The sequence below is a fragment of the Trachypithecus francoisi genome, unplaced genomic scaffold (assembly GCF_009764315.1).
Source record: "Trachypithecus francoisi isolate TF-2019V2 unplaced genomic scaffold, Tfra_2.0 Lachesis_group15, whole genome shotgun sequence".
Taxonomy (NCBI): domain Eukaryota; kingdom Metazoa; phylum Chordata; class Mammalia; order Primates; family Cercopithecidae; genus Trachypithecus; species Trachypithecus francoisi.
Genome location: NW_022681460.1, coordinates 109759222 through 109776719, shown reverse-complemented (window position 1 = coordinate 109776719; position 17498 = coordinate 109759222). Strand labels below are relative to the sequence as shown.

The 17498-nt window shown below is 45.0% G+C and overlaps 1 protein-coding gene and 1 pseudogene across 1 annotated transcript in view; one reads left to right on the top strand and one right to left on the bottom strand.

The window, feature by feature from the left end:
- Positions 1 to 17498, top strand: part of RBFOX1 (RNA binding fox-1 homolog 1) — a 2535170-nt gene that overhangs the window by 45720 nt on the left and 2471952 nt on the right. The window lies entirely within an intron of this gene.
- On the bottom strand, positions 6482 to 6970 carry LOC117097683 (annotated as a pseudogene).

Here is a 17498-nt window from a genome sequence, read left to right as displayed (position 1 = left end):
GATGCCCTGAGTCTCAGCCACTCCAGCTTCAGCTAAAAGAAACCAAGGTACAGCTTGGGCTGTGGCTTCAGAGGGTGCAAGCCCCAAGCCTTAGCAGCTTCCACATGGTGTTGAGCCTATGGGTGCACAGAAGTCAAAAATTGAGGTTTGGGAACCTCTGCCTAGATTTCAGAAGATGTATGGAAATGCCTAGATGTCCAGGCAGTAGTTTGCTACAGGGGCAGAACACTCATGGAGAGCCTCTGCTAGAGCAGTGTGGAAGGTCAGAGCCCCCACATAGAATCCCTACTGGGGCACCACCTAGTGGAGCTATGAGAAGAGGGCCACCATCCTCCAGACCCCAGAATGGTGGATTTACTGACAGCTTGCACTGCGTGCCTGGAAAAGCTGCAGATACTCAATGCCAGCCCATGAAAGAAGCCGGGTGGGTGGCAGAGTTATACCCTACAAAGCCACAGGAGTGGAGCTGTGGCCTTTTTTCTCCCAAGGCCATGGGAACCCACCTTTTGCATCAGCATGACCTGGATGTGAGACATGGAGTCAAAGGAGATCATTTTGGAGCTTTGAGATTTGACTGCCCCACTGGATTTTGGACTTGCATGGGGCTTGTAGCCCCTTTGTTTTGGCCATTTTCTCCCATTTGGAATGACTGTATTTACGCAGTGCCTACACCACCTTTGTATCTAGGAAGTAACTAACTTGTTTTTGATTTTACATGCTCATAGGCAGAAGAGACTTGCCTTGTCTCACATGAGACTTTGGACTGTGGACTTTTGAGTTAATGCTGAACTTAGTTAAGACTTTGGGGGACTGTTGGGAAGGCATGATTGGTTTTGAAATGTGAGGACATGGGATTTGGGAGGGGCCAGGGGCAGAATGATATGGTTTGGCTATGTCCCCACCCAAATCTCATCTTGAATTCCCACATGTTGTGGGAGGGACCTGGTGGGAAGTCATTGAGTCATGGGGGCAGGTCTTTCCCATGCTGTTCTCATGATAGTGAATAAGTCTCACAAGATCTGATGGTTTTAAAAAGGGTAGTTTCCCTGCAGAAGCTCCCTCTTTACCTGCTGCCATCCATGTGAGATGTGACTTGCTTCTTCTTGGCTTCCACCATGATTGTGAGGCTTCCCCAGCCACGTGGAACTGTAAGTCCATTAAACCTCTTTCCTTTGTAAATTGCCCAGTCTCAGTCAGATATGTCTTTATCAGCAGCATGAAAACAGACTAATACACCTTTGTTGCTTTTTTCTCTCATTATTTATTGTTGCAGTTTGGTGGTTTTCTTTAGTGGTGACGTTTGAATCCTTTCTCCTTTGTGTGTCTGCTCTACCAGTGAGTTTTATACTTTCATGTGTTTTCACGATGGTAGGTATTGTTCTTTTGCTTCCCAACATAGGACTTCCTTAAGCATTTCTTGTAGGACCACAACAAACAAGACACAAACAGTCTTTTGCTTCCCTGGGAAATATTTTTCTCTCTCTCTCTCTTTTTTTTTTTTTTTAAGCATTGGCGTCTCTCTCTGTCACCCAGGCTAGAGTACAGTGGCATGATTATAATTCATTGCAGCCTTGAACTCCTGGGCTCAAATGATCCTCCTGCCTCAGCCTTCTGAATCTCTGGAATTGCAGACGTGAGTCACTGTGCCAGGCTCCTTCATTTTTGAAGGATAGCTTTGCTGGGTATAGTATTTTTGGCTTATAGCATTTTTTTTTTTTTTTTTTTTTTTGAGATGGAGTCTCGCTCTGTCACCCAGGCTGGAGTGCAGTGGCCGGATGTCAGCTCACTGCAAGCTCCGCCTCCCGGGTTTATGCCATTCTCTCGCCTCAGCCTGCCGAGTAGCTGGTACTACAGGCGCCTGCCACCACACCTGGCTATTTTTTTTAGTAGAGACGGGGTTTCACCATGTTAGCCAGGATGGTCTCGATCTCCTGACCTCGTGATGTGCCTGTCTCGGCCTCCCAAAGTGCTGGAATTAGAGGCTTGAGCCACCGCGCCCGGCCATTTTTTTTTTTTTTTTTTAACTTGTAGTGTATATCCCTTTTTCTCCTAGCGTATAAAGTTTCTGCTGAGAAATCCCCTGTTAGCCTGATGGAGATTCTGTTATGAATGACTTGATGGTTTTCTCTTGCTGTTTTTAGAATTTTCTCCTTGTCTTTTGACAGTTTTACCATAATATGCTTTGGAGAAGACCTTTTTGGGTTGTATTTATTTGGGAATCTTTGAGCTTCCTGTATTTGAATCTATATCATTTGCAAGACTTAGGAAGTTTTCAGTTATTATTTTATTAAGTAGGTTTTCTATGCCTTTACCCATCTCATCTCCATCTGAAACTCCCAGAATTTCAGTATTTCGTCACACATGTGACCCATATGTCACATAGCCTTGCTTTATTCTTTTTTCTTTCTTTTTGTCTGACTGGATTATTTTAAAAGACTAGTCTTCAAGTTCAGAAATTCTTTGTTTTGCTTGATCTAGTCTGTTGTTAAGGCTGTCAATTATCTTTTGTATTTCTTTCAATGATTTCTTCTCTTACAGGATTTGTGTTTGGTTCTTTGTTATGCTGTCTATCTCTGTTGAACTTCTCATTCAGATCCTGAATTGTTTTCCTGATTTTTTTGTATTCATTATCTGTGTTCTCTTGTATCTCCCTGAGTTTCTTTAATATCATTATTCTGAAATGTTTTTTCAGGCATTTCATAGATTTTCTTTTCATTGGAATCTGTTGCTGGAGAATTATTTTGCTTCTTTGGAGGTGTTATGTTTCCTTTTTCATATTTCTTGTGTTCTTATGTGACTATCTGTGCCACTGACATAACAGTCACTTCTTCCAGTTCTATGGATTGACTTTTACAGGGGAAAGGCCTTTTCTTATAGCTGTATCTACAATGTTCATTAGGTATCATACTTTGGCTTTGATTCTGGGTGGGTACAGTGGTATAGTCTGCATATGAGTTCTTCAGCTGTAATTGGCATGAGTGGTGTCTGTGAGTTTTTCAGTGGCTTAGACTGCAGTTTTTTTTTTTATTGTGGTTGTTGAGATGGAGTCTCTCTCTGTCACCAGGCTGGAGTGCAGTGATGCAATCTGAGCTCACTGCAACTTCTGCCTCCTGGGTTCAAGTGATTCTCCTGCCTCAGGCTCCTGAGTAGCTGGGACTACAGGCATGTGCCACCACGCCCGGCTAATTGTTGTATTTTTAGTAGAGATGGGATTTCACCATGTTGGCCAGGCTGGTCTCAAACTCCTGACCTCGTGATCTGTCCGCCTCGGCCTCCCAAAGTGCTGGGATTACAGGTGTGAGCCACCACACCCGGTCAGACTGCAATTGTTATTGGAGGCTGTGGTGAGGCTTTGCTGAGGATGGGGATGCCAGGAAGTCTTGTCCTTCGGCATCAGTGGTGGTGGTGGACCAGGTGTGTCAACACTAGGACCTTGGGCAGTGTATGTGGTCACTGATGATCGCCTGTCTGTGTGGGCCAATGTCTGGGCCTCCAGGTGGCTTCTTTGGTTTATGGCAGTGGTAGCACTGGGCCAGGTGAGCAGGTGCGCCATTGGGCTCCTGGGTGGTGTGTGTGGCAGGCTGATGTCTAGTTCTCCAGGTGATGTATGCAAGTACTGGTGGTGGGTGGGCAGGCGTTTCCTCAGGCCTCTCAGTAGTAAGTGTGAGCACTCGCTCTGGAGGCAGGGCGAGTCAATCTCCAGGGCGCCAGATGGTACATTCAGGCACCAGCATATTCCTATGCATTTCTAGATAAAAAGTATTTTTCAGAAAACCTGAACATATGTGCTATTAATACAACTTACCCTCATCAGCTCTGCATGAGAAGAAGGGGGAACTCCCTCAGTAGAACAGTAAGAATGAAATCACAGACTTGTTTTGAACCAATCACTGGTAAGGGTGGTTATGCTAAAATGATAAGCTCAGAATCTAAACCTTAGACTAGGGAATGGCAAACCGTTTCCGTAAAGAGGCAAATGGTAATATTTTAGGCTTTTGGGCTAGATAACCTCTTTTGCAGTGACCCAGTGGTGCTGTTGTAGCATAAAAGCATACGTAGACAATGTATAAATGAATGGACTTGGTTTTATTCCAGTAAAACTTAATTTATACAAACAGTCAGAGGGCCAGATTTGGCCCTTGGTCTATAGTTTGCCAACCCTGTTTAGACCAGTCACAATTTATTCCCCGGGGCTAGGCCAACATTTTCTAAAAAAAGAAAGCAACCCACTATCAGAATAAAATAGGGTTTCTATTTTAAAGGAAGAAGAGGCTGGGTGTGGTGGCTCATGGCTATAATCCAAGCATTTTGGGAGGGTGAGGCAGGAGGACTGCTTGAGGCCAGGAATTTGAAACCAGCTTGGGCAATATAGTTATACCCTGTCTCTGCAAAGAATAAAAAAATTAACCAGGCATGGTGGCACATGTCTGTAGTCCTAGCTACGTAGGAGGCTGAAGGGGAAGATCACTTGAGCCCAGGATTTTAGGTGACAGTGAGCTCTGACTGTGCCACTTGTACTCTAGCCTAGGCAAAGAGTGAGACCCTGTTGCAAAAAAAAAAAAAAAAAAAAAAAAAAAAGATTAGGGCAGATTGGAGAAGAAAGTGTTTCTGAGTAGGTTACTGATAGTGTCAAGCCAAACTCGCTCTATAGTCTTATTCATTATAAATAAAGGCAACTAGAAGATCTCCATCTAGCTATTAAATATTGGTTCAAATCTACAGAGATAAAAGATGGTGACCCTTGTATCAGTTGCTGTCACAAAGTGCTGCATAACAAGTCACTCCAAATCTCAGTGGCTTAATACAACAATCATTTATTTTCATGGATCTGTGGGTCAGCTGAGGATTGCTTAATCTAGCATGAGCATGTCTGGGAAGCTCTACTTTGCTCTTGGTGTCTCTTACCTTCTGCTGGAAGCAGTAGGCTGGTCTGGGCTTGTTCTCATGGTGATAGCAGGAGTGAGTAAATGCACACTTTCCAAGTTTTTGGTCATGCAAATTAATATTCCATTGACCAAAGCTAGACACATGACTAAACCCAACCTTAGGGGCTGGAGAAATAAACTGCAATTCTTCAGTGGGGGGAACTGCAGAGACAAATGGCAGAGTCTTGGACACAGGGAGGACATGGATCCATTAATGTACCTTAACCAACCACAATCCTCTAACCACCAATACAATTAAATAAGTATTTGTTGAACGCACTTGTGCCTGAATGCTTCTGGCTGCTGCCCAGGCAATGGGGGTCTGACTGGGGAGGCACCATAGTAGGGACTTGATGTCCCGTAGGAATGCCTGTAATTGTGTGCAGCCGACTCCACATTGGTCATGGCTGACTTGCTTTGTCCTGCGTCCCCAAGGGGCAGTGATTGGCTGATTTGATTTCTGAACAATTTTGACAAAGTTGTTTTTAGGAGCCCAGGAAGCAAATCAATCATAGATTTGAATTTTGCAGGGAGTCAGAATTGTTGAATATATATAGTCTTTTACATGCTGACAATTATTTCCATATCACAAAGAAGGCCGGCTATTAGGAGGCTGCTGTTAAATTCCTTTGTCCCGTGAACTCATGAGCTGTGTCTATGTAGGGGGCACTCACTTGTTAGAGCTGTTTCCCTTCATAATCACATTAGCCAATATTCTAAATAAACGCAGGAAATTAAATAGTCTTCCCCAGACAGGTACTCTGCCCTTCTAAAGGGAATTACACATTGTAAAATAAAACACAGTCACATTAAAAAAACAAAAGGTCTTTGTGTTAGGTTGGTCTGGCTTCAGCAAAGATAATATTTGCCTCCAGATAGAAGATCTTTGTAATCCACGGTGTTGCATATGGCAGCCCCACATCTTGTTTCCTTTTCTTTTTTTTCTTTTTAACTAAAAGAGTTGACAATTTTATTTCACATTTCCCAATACAAATGAAAACTGCGTCTTTCTTTGTCCCACTTCTCCTCTCCAAAACGATTGTCTTTGATAGGGCAAGGGGGCAAGTCTTCCTTATGCTGTTAAGAAAACGCAGCATCACCGCAGCATGATCTCCTGGTGAAGGGGCACAGCTAATATAAAACTCACATAGGCCGGGCACGGTGGCTCACGCCTGTCATCCCAGCACTTTGGGAGGCCAAGGCAAGCCGGTCACAAGGTCAGGAGATTGAGACCATCCTGGCCAACATGGTGAAACCCCGTGTCTACTAAAATACAAACAATTAGTTGGGCGCGGTGGTGCGGGCGCCTGTAGTCCGAGCTATTCGGGAGCCTGACACAGGAGAATCGCTTGAACCAGGGAGGCGGAGGTTGCAGTGAGCCGGGGTCAGGCCACTATACTGAAGCCTGGTGACAGACGAAGACTCCGTCTTAAAAAAAAAAAAAAAAAAAAACAGCAAAGAAACAAAAAAACGAAAACCCAAACAAACAATAACAACAACAACAAAAAAACCAAAGCTGATATAGTGAGACCTCCTCTCTATCCTTATCTGTCTAGTCAAGTCATTCCCGGCCGAGTGGGCACCATCATGGGACAGGCAGGAGGTCTCATCACTGGGGGCCCAGGCATCATGGGCATGTGGCTTCCCATGGGGGGCCTCATTCCAGGAGCAGGTGCCACTGGCATCATCTCAGGAGGAGGAGGGCCCATCCTTGCCTTCATGGGAGGGCCCTGCATATGGGGTGCTGCCACCACACTGGGAATAGGAGGACCTGGAAGACTGGGGGGAAGGTGGTATCTTTGTTGCTGCAAGAGGAGGAGCAGAGAATTGAGTAGGAGGTTTTCTTGTTGCAGTGCAGCTGTTGTTTTGTCCGTCAGGCTCTGAGCCTGCTCTTCCATCCATTTCTGATAGCAGTCTTTCACATTCTCTTTGTGTTTCCTGCCACTGCGATGTGCTTGTCTCACAGATGGAGAGTCATGGGTGGCGTATGTATTGCAGTAGTCACAATGAAACTTGGGCATGTTGCTCTGTAGGCTGTTGGTCACTCTGTTCCTTGTTTCTTTTTCTTAACAAATTTAAATTGCTGAAAAAGAATAGGTGAATATATGTGAATGCTGATTTTTTTTTTGAGACAGGGTCTCGCTGTGTCACGCAGGCTGGCGTTGGGTGGTGCTATCATAGTTCTCTGTAACCTTGAACTCCTGGACTCAGTGATCCTCCCATCTCAGCCTTCTGTGGGTAGGAATGCAGATGTGTGCCCCCACACCCAGCTAGTTTAATAATTTTTTTTGGTGGAGACAGGATCTCTTTATGTTGGTCAGGCTGGTCTTGAACTCCTGGCTTCAAGCTATTGTCCTGCCCTGGCCTACTAAACTGCTGGGATTATGGGTGTGAATCAGTGTGTCCAGCTGAACACTGAATTTTTGAAACTATTTTTGGAGAAGTGGAGGTTTGGGCGAATTCATTTATTTAGGTTCAGCAAATATTCACAGGATGCCTCTTGCATCCTAGACACTGTACTGGTGCTGAGAGTAATCAGCAAAAGCAAGCATGGTTCCTGCCCTCAGGGAGTGGACAGTTTAGCCCTGTACTGTCCAGTAAGGCAGCACTGGCCACATATGGCAACTGAGCATTTGAAATATGGTGAGCACAAACTGAGATGTGCAGGAAGCGTCAAGTACACATTAGATGGTGAAGACTTAATATAAAAAGAATGCAAAGTATTTTGTTCATGTTAAAAATATTTTATATGTGTAGACCTGGTATTTGGGATAGATTTGTTTAAATCTGTGATATTATTCCAATTACCTTCACTTCTTTTGTTTTACTTTTTAAAATGTGGTTACTACAAAATGGAAAAGTAAATATGTGGCTTGCATCATCTTTCATCATATTTAGTGTGGACCCTGAGGGTCTAGAGGAGTTACGAGCATTAAGTCGCGGTGACCCAGGTCAACGTGAATTGCTCGGAGGTAGAAGCCAACGGCGTGAAGAAGAGGATGTATGAATGGAGAGAGGGAGCTCAGTCTCGCAGGGTAAGGAAAGGCTTTCTTACACAGTCTGGCACTTCTTCAAAAGGTTAAACACAGAGTACTATGACACAGCACTTCCACTCCATTTTATGAAAGAAATGAAAATATATGTCTGTGCAGAAACTTGTACGCAAATGCTCATAGCAGCATTATTCATAATAGCACTAAAGTGAAAACAACACAAATGTTTGTCTACTGATGAGTGGAGAAATAGAACATGGCTTGACCATGCAATGGAATATTATTCAGTCCTCAAAAGGAATGATGTACTAACACGTGCTACAACATGGATTGACCATGGGAATATTATACTAAGTGGAAGAAACCAGTCACAAAAGGTCACATGTTATATGATTCCATTTATATGAAATGTCCAGAACAGGCAAATCTATGAAGACAGAAACCCTGTCTCTACTAAAAATACGAAAATTACCTGGGCATGGTGGCACACACCTGTAATCCCAGCTACTTGGGAGGGTGAGGCAGGAGAAGTGCTTGAACCCGGGAGGCGGAGGTTGTAGTGAACTGAGATTGTGCCACTGAACTCCAGCCTGTGACAGAGAGTCTATCTCAAAAAAAGTAGATTGCCAGGGCTTAGTGGGAGGAGGAAATGGCAAGTACCTGCTAATGGATACAGGGTTTCTTTTCAGGGTAATGAAAATGTTTTAAAATTGATCATGATGGTGGTTGCTGAGCTCTGTGAATGCACTGAAATCATTGATTTGTTCACTTTAAGTGGGCACATCATATGGTACCTGAATTATGTTTTAATAGTTACATTAAAAAGGTAAAATCTTCCTTAAAGAGATGACACTTAAGGAGAGACCTGGTGGGTGGGATGAGTTAACCAGATGAAGAAGTGAGGAATAGCATTTCAGGGTGAGGAACAGCATAGTGAAGTCCCTGAGGTTAGAAGGCAGAGAGTAGATTTAAGGGATTTTTTTTCTTCCTTTTTTTTTCGAGATGGAGTTTTGCTCTTGACGCCCAGGCTGGAGTGGAGTGGTGTGATCTCAGCTCCCTGCAACCTCTGCCTCCTGGGTTCAAGCGATTTTCCTGCCTCAGCCTCCTGAGAAACTGGGATTACAGGTGCCCAGCACCATGCCTGGCTAATTTTTGGGTATTTAGTAGAGACGGGGTTTCACCATGTTGGCCAGGCTCGTCTCAAACTCCTGACCTCCAGGTGATCCACCCGCCTTGGGCTCCCAAAGTGCTGGGATTACAGGCTTGAGGCAGTGCGCCCAGGCAGATTTAAGGGACTTTCGAGAGGTATGTGTGACTGGAGCCTGCAGGGCAAGCGAGAGAATCAGGAAATGAGGCTGGAGAAAGAGAAGGGCTAGGTCATGCAGGGTCTCAAGTTAGGATGTTGGAGCTTTCCGCAAGTGGTCCCGCCTTGGGCATCCCTCATAGCTACTCTGTGTACCAGCTTCCCCACTGGTGAAATAAAGGGCTGATGCAAGGATGGACTGAGATAGTGTGAGCCCAGTAAAGGTGAGCTTTCTTGTTTTGAACCCATAGAGCCATGCGAGCCATTGAAAGTGAGTGATCTGTTTGGAGGCACCTTCTGAAGTGATTGCTTTGGTTCCTGTAAGGAGTGCAGATTGTCACAGGGCCAGGCTAGAACAGAGAGGCCCGTCAGGAGGCATTTGCAGTCAAACAGCTGGAGGTGATAGTGGCTTGGTTTATGGTGATGTCAGGAGAGTGGCTGAGCAGTGAATGGATTTGAGAAAGATTGAGGAGGTAAAACCCACATGACTTGGTCACTGAATGTGGGCTGCGTGGGCTGTAGGGATGGTAAGAAAGAATGAGAAGAAAAACGTACTGCAGGTTACTTGAGGTCCCCTTGTGAAGAGGAATGTTTGTGTTTATGATGAAGATGTCTAGACTTTGAAAGGCCATTTGTAGTGCTTTTTTTTTTTACAGCCAACAACTCCTCCTTCTCTATGCCCTAAACATATGAATTTTTTTGGCCCTCATTTGTCACAGGGATGGACGTTCATTTGCTTTAATGAGAAATGTGGAATGCCGTTAAGAAAGCATATTAAATTAATCTGGATTGCTGTGAGGGAGTTAAATCTATTTAGATGTGTACCAGTGTTACTATAATAGTTTGGTCTCAACCCATTTCTGGCCTGCGGCTGCAGGAGGTTGACTCCCAGCTTGCTTTCTTTGAAAAATCCCAGCAACAAGCACATTTGGCATTTCCAGCCAAACCCACTTTGTGCAGCGAAGGAAAAGTTGAGGAGTGCCTTTGTTGCTTTCCCCCCAAATCATTTGCCAGAAATGTGGCTGGAGGCTTCATTGCCGATTTTCTCAGTTTTAATATTGCTGTGGAAAGCCTGTACCAATGCTCAGCCATATTATTAATCCACAGCTCCAGCCTGGACTGTGATTTGTTTTTCCTTTGAGTGACACAACCTTATTTTCCATTAAGACTCAATGCAAATAGACGCTCATGCACCATCACCACCACTCGTCAGCGAGTGATTGTAGTTTGATGTTCATGTTGGAGGTTTGTTTTTTTTTTGAGACGGAATCTCTGTTGCCCAGGCTGGAGTGCAGTGGCGCAATCTCGGCTCACTGTAACCTCTGACCCTGGTTCAAGCAATTCTCCTGCCTCAGCCTCCCAAGTAGCTGGGTTTATAGGCACACACCCACTATGCCCAGCTAATTTTTGTAGTTTTAGTAGAGACGGGGTTTCACCATGTTGGCCAGGATGGTCTTGATCTCCTGACCTCGTGATCTGCCCTCCTTGGCCTTCCAAAGTGTTGGGATTATAGGCGTGAGCCACCGGGCCTGGCCTGGAGTTGTTTTTAAAAGCATATTTATCTCGGCCGGGTGCGGTGGCTCAAGCCTGTAATCCCAGCACTTTGGGAGGCCGAGACGGGCGGATCACGAGGTCAGGAGATCGAGACCATCCTGGCTAACACGGTGAAACCCCGTCTCTACTAAAAAAATACAAAAAACTAGCCGGGTGAGGTGGCGGGCGCCTGTAGTCCCAGCTACTCGGGAGGCTGAGGCAGGAGAATGGTGTGAACCCGGGAGGCGGAGCTTGCAGTGAGCTGAGATCCGGCCACTGCACTCCAGTTCGGGCGACAGAGCAAGACCCCGTCTCAAAAAAAAAAAAAAAAAAAAAAAAAAAAAAATTAATAAATAAAAGCATATTTCTCTCAAAGTAACTCTGGGGTGTCCTGCTGTGACTTGGGCAAAGCTTTGGATTTTCTGGAGGTGGAAAGTCAAACTTCATATAGAATTTGGAGGCTGGGCACTGTGGCTCACACCTGTAATCCCAGTACTTTGGGAGGCTGAGGTGGGTGGATCTTTCAGGCCAGGAGTTTGAGACCAACCTGGGCAGCATGACGAGACCCCGTTTCTACTAAAAATACAGACATTAGCCAGGTGTGCTAATTGCAGGTGGTAATTACAGCCCACATTACAGGTGGTGCACGCCTGTAATCCCAGCTACTTGGGAGGCTGAGGCAGGACTTACCGCTTGAACCTGGGAGGCAGAGGTGTCCTGTGTCCAAACCCCATGAAGCGTATCAGCTGGCTGAAGATAAAATCGGTCACGCTGTGTTGAGATTGGGGTTGCTATTACCACACCTCTTCCCCACCCCTGCTAGGCATCCACAAATAGTCATCTTCAATGAGACGCCCCCCCTGCCCCTCACTGCCTTATTTCATCTGCACCCAACCATAACCATTGCTTGTCAGTGGGTGTCAACCTTGGCTGCACCTTGGAATCTCCTGGGGAGATTAGACAGTACCAAGGCTCTCTCTCACTTAGCATGATGTTTTCAAGGTCCATCCACGTTGCAGTATGCACCAGTACTTCCATTGTATGGATACAGCGCGTTTTGTTTCTTCTTCAACTAAATGGCCATTTCGGTTGTTGCCACCTTTTGGTTATTATATATATTATATAATTCCATTTATGTGAAATGTCCAGAATAGGCAAATCTATAGAGGCAGAAGGCAGGTAAGTTGTTGCCAGGACGTGGGGGAAAGGGGAAGGGATGGAGAGTGCTTGACAGGTACAGGGTTATTTTTTTTTGGTGGGGGGAGGTGTTAATGAAAATGTTTTGGAACTGGACAGAGATGATGATTGCTTAACATTGTGAATGTATTTAATGACACTGAAGTGTATGCTTTCACACAGGGACTTGTATGTTATGTGCATTTTGCCTCATTAAACAAATACTGCCAGGAGCAATGGCTCATGCCTGTAATCCTACCACTTTGGGAGGCCAAGGTGGGCGGATCACTTGAGTCCCGGAGTTCGAGACCTGCCTGGCCAATATGGTGAAAACCTGTCTCTATTAAAAATACAAAAATTAGCCAGGCGTGGTGGTGCACGCCTGTAATCCCAGCTACTTGGGAGACTGAGGCAGGAAAATGGCTTGAAACTGCGAGGCAGAGGTTGCTGAGCTGAGATTGCACCACTGCACTCCAGCCTGGGTGACAGAACAAGACTCTGTCTCAAAAACAAAAAACGAAATAAAAACAAAAAATACTGATGCCCATGTTTCATCCCTCAGAGATTCTGTAATAATTGAGCTGGGATGCAGAGCCTGGGCACTGGGGTTTTCAGATCTCCCCAGCTGATTCTGACGTGCAGCTGTGGTTGAGAATCTTCTTTTGGAATGGACTTGTTCGTGTTTTACTTGTGTTCTTTTCTAGCCTCTAGCATGCCTGTGCCTTTCTGTTTCCCTTCACGTCTTTGGGGGGTAATTTTTTCCATACAGTGTAATGACCAGCTGCCTCAAAATGCACTGGAGTCCCTCCTGACCAAGTAGCTCCCCATCTCCAACTCTCACCTGCCAAGTCAGAATCTTGTAGGTGGGGCCCAGGACTGTACATATTTAAACAGGCAGTGACCTGGGAACTATTTCTGAACACCCCTATGTTTCCCCTTGTTTGCCCTCTCCTTTCGCGTTTGGACCCCTTTGTGTGCTGACCATTGGGCTGTTGCATGTGGACATAGCATAAAAAAGACAGCTCAGGTGCAGTAGCTCATGCCTGTAATCCCAGCACTTTGGGAGGCCGAGGTAGGCAGATCACTTGAGGCCAGGAGTTCAAGATCTGCTTGGCCAACATGACGAAGCTCCATCTCTACCAAAAATACGAAATTAGCCGGGTGTGGTGATGCACGCCTTTGATTCCAGCTACTCAGGAGGCTGAGGCTGGAGAATCGCGTGAGCCCAGGAGGCAGAGACTGCAGTGAGCTGTGATTGCACCATTGTACTCCAGCCTGGGTGACAGAGTGAGACTTAAAAAAAAAAAAAAAAGGGGGGGGTGGTCCTTCCTTCATGGAGCTCTCAGTAAAACAAGAAAGCTCACGATGTCCTGGCATTTGTCAGAAATACATTTGGTATGTGTAGTTGGGGTCACATGCTTGACATGCATATTGAAAGCTTCTGGGTAGGAAGAGAACAGTCATCACAGCATCACAGCCTGGCATAACTGTCTCCCAGGACAGGTCTCCCTGGGGAGACTGAGACCACAACTCTGAAATCAGAGCTCAAATCCAAGTTCTACATTTCCCTTAGTAATGTACATGATATAAAACAGTTTTTATATTAGTTATCTATTGCTGTGTAACAATATTACTGCAAACTTTGTGGCTCGAGACAGCCCACAGTTACCACTGCACGATTTCTGTGGGTCAGGAATCCAGGCATCACTTTGCTGGGTTCAGTGCAGGGCTACAGCCATAGTGTCAGCCAGGGCTCGGTTCTCATCTGGAGGCTTGATCGGTGATGGATCTGCTTCCAGGCTCATCTGGTTGTTGGCAGCATTCAGTTCCTTGCAGGCTGCTGGACTCAGGGCCCCAGTTTCTTGCTGCTCTCAGCTTTTTGCCACATGGGCCTCTCCATCTGGCCACTCATGACATGGCAGCTTGCATCTTCAAAGCCAGCAAGAGGGCCTCTTAGCAAGACAACATCCTATGTAACATAATCACTACATCCCATCACCTCTGGCATATTCTCTTGTTTATAAGAAAGTCCTAGGTTCCACCCACGTTCACAGGGAGGGGGTTATACAAGGGTGTCAGGACCAGGATGGCAGGCATCTGGTTGCCACAGTTTTCTCTACATAGAATGGGGATAATTATGCTTCTTACCTCCAGGACTGTAGTGCATATTAAATGAGAGGATGCATGAATACCACTTATCAGAGAGTAAGGACCTCATAAATATTAACTTCTCTGTTATTTATTATTACTACCATTGTTAATATCATCAGGTCAACACTGGTCATTGGTCCCCTGCCTGTGAAAGGCATCTCCCTCCATTGCCCCGGGGTTCCCCGTGAGCTTCTCCTGTGTTATTCTCACAGATGTCCTCATCATCCAGTCTTGGAGATCTAATCTTGAGCCCTAAATCTTTTTTCCAGTCTGACTTGTCCGAAGCGTGCACTAAGCTAGCTGGACATTCAGATTGGGGGTAGCATTTTATAAAAAGCAGCATCTCCATCTGTGTTAGATGTGTCTTTGAGGGACTATGTTTCTGGTGGCCTCTCATGACTTGGTCTCTTCCTCATTTAGGATTCTTTGCTAGAACAGCAGGAGACAGCTTCCCATTCTGTCCTGTAAGTCTGCATCCTCACTGCCTTCAAATTTCCCACTTGGGAGATGTTTACATCCCCAGAACCCGTTGAATCTTTTTAATTGAAAAGTGTGTGAATGCTCTGGGCCAGATACTGTGCTTGGTTCCAGGGATCTGAAAAAGTCAACGAGACAAATCCTTGGTTCTCACTGAGCTCACAGTTCAATAGAGGAATTTATTTTTTAATTAAAAAGTTGTTTTTACAATAGAACTCTTGAACATATTTCTCCTTTCTGACATTTTGTGTTATTTGACCAACCTCTTTTCCCCTCCCGCTGCTCCTGCCAACCACCATTCTTTCTTTCTTTTTTCTTTTAACTTTTCTAAGTTAATTTTTTTTTTTTTTTTGAGACAGAGTCTCGCTCTGTCACCCAGACTGGAGTGCAGTGGTGCAATCTTGGCTCACTGCAACCTCTGCCTCCTGGGTTCAAGTGATTCTCCTGTCTCAGCCTCCTGAGTAGCTGGGATTACAGGCATGCGCCACCACACCCAGCTAATTTTTGTATTTTTAGTAGAGATGGGGTTTCGTCATGTTGGTCAGGCTGGTCTTGAACTCCTGACCTCGTGATCTGCCCGCCTCGGCCTCCCAATGTGCTGGGATTACAGGCGTGAGCCACCACGCCTGGCCAACTCTTTTAGATTCCACATATATTTGAGACCATGTGGTTATTTGTCTTTCTGAGCTTGGCTTAGTTTGCTTTTCATAATGTCCTCCAGGTTCATCCATGTCGTTGCAAATGACAGGATTTTCTTCTTTTTAAAGGCTGAATGGTCTTCCATTGTATATATATTCCTTATCCATTTATCATTTGATGGGCACTTAGGTTGCTGCTGTGTATTGGCTGTTGTGAATAGTGGTGTAGTGAGCATGGGAGTGCAGATATCTCTTCAACAGACTGACTTCAGCTCCTTTGGATATATACCCAGATGTGTGACTGCTGGATCATATGGCAATTCTACTCTTAATTTTTTTAGGAATCTCTGTACTATTTCCCATAATGGCTGTACTAATTTACATTCCCAAGATAGCATGCAAGCATTCTCTTGCATTCTCACTGACACTTGTTACCTTTCATCTTTTTTATCACAGTCATTCTTTTGTTTTGTTTTGTTTTGTTTTGTTTTTTGAGACGGAGTCTTGCTCTGTCGCCCAGGCTGGAGTGCAGTGGCCGGATCTCAGCTCACTGCAAGCTCCGCCTCCCGGGTTCACGCCATTCTCCTGCCTCAGCCTCCCAAGTAGCTGGGACTACAGGCACCTGCCACCTTGCCCGGCTAGTTTTTTTGTATTTTTTAGTAGAGACGGGGTTTCACTGTGTTAGCTAGGATGGTCTCGATCTCCTGACCTCGTGATCTGCCCATCTCGGCCTCCCAAAGTGCTGAGATTACAGGCTTGAGCCACCGCGCCCGGCCTGTTTTTTTTTTTGAGACGGAGTCTCGCTCTGTCTCCCAGGCTGGAGTGCAGTGGCCGGATCTCAGCTCACTGCAAACTCTGCCTCCCAGGTTTATGCCATTCTCCTGCCTCAGCCTCCCGAGTAGCTGGGACAACAGACACCCGCCACCTCGCCAGGCTAGTTTTTTGTATTTTTTAGTAGAGACGGGGTTTCACCATGTTAGCCAGGATGGTCTCGATCTCCTGACCTCATAATCCACCCGTCTCGGCCTCCCAAAGTGCTAGGATTACAGGCTTGAGCCACTGCACCCGGCCTATCATAGTCATTATAATAGGTGTCAGGTAATATATCATTGTGGATTTAATTTACAATTCCTTGATAATTAGTAATTTTAAGCAGTTTTCATATACTTCTTGGTCATTTGTATGTCTTTTAGAAATGTGTACTTAGATATTTTGCCCATTTTTTGAGTTGTTTTCTTACTATTGAGTTGTTTGAGTTCCTGATATGTTTTGGAGTTCCTTGTATATATTCTAGCCTTATCAGATGTATGGTTTGCAAATATTTTCTCCCATCCCATAGGCTGTTTCTTCAATGAAGGAGTTTAGACTTGAGGCCAAGTCTAAACTTGTACTCTCCCTTTTAAACATAGAAAGCAAGGTGTAGCCCAGACACTTTTGTAGGCAACAGTGTCAAGCTAGAATTGAATATAATGTTATTTTTCCATTGAATTAACTTTTTGTAGTCATAGCAGTAAACAGTGAGTCCTTTGGAAAGAAATGTATTTAGGTAAAAGACGTGATAAGCTGCCCTTTCCACAAAAGGCAGCCACACTTAAGCGCCCATTGATGGTTGCTAGATCTACTGATGGTTTAAGAAAATTTGGAAGTTTGGATTTTTATGTGAAATTTTCTAATTATTACATGTTAGATCAAATAAAAAATACCTTGCGGTTCAAACAAAATACATTGTAGGCAGTTGGTTTGTAACGTCTGTAGTGAGACTTGTAACAAGAGACTATTTAGTTTTGAAGGAATAGTAAGATTAAATCTTGGGAGAGTGTTGGTGTAAGTAAGTCTAAGAATGGTGGCGTTTTGATTTCTAGAGCACTCCAAACGAAACATCTCCCCTTCCCTCCCCCTCCCCTCCCCTCCCCTTCCCTCCCCCTCCCCTCCCCTCCCCTCCTCTCCCCTCCCCTCCCCTCCCCCTCCCCTCTCCTCTCCTCTCCTCTCCTCTCCTTCATTTCACTTCTCTTCTATGTAGAGTTTGGTTCTTCACAACTTGGCTGGAAACATTCATGAAGACTACCTGGTATGCTAGAGGTTGGCTTGTTGGGAGAAACAAAGGAAAAGAGGCAGAAAAAAAGCACTAAAAATGATACTGAGAATGTTGAGAAATTCAATGTTTTGCAGAGTGCAGACAGGACTGAGTTTGAGATAGCTGGAATTGTGTGTTCTATGTGATTTAAAAAATGTATACATTAAAATGCACAGATCTTAAGCATTCAGTTTGATGGGTTTTGACTTGCATACACCCACACAACCA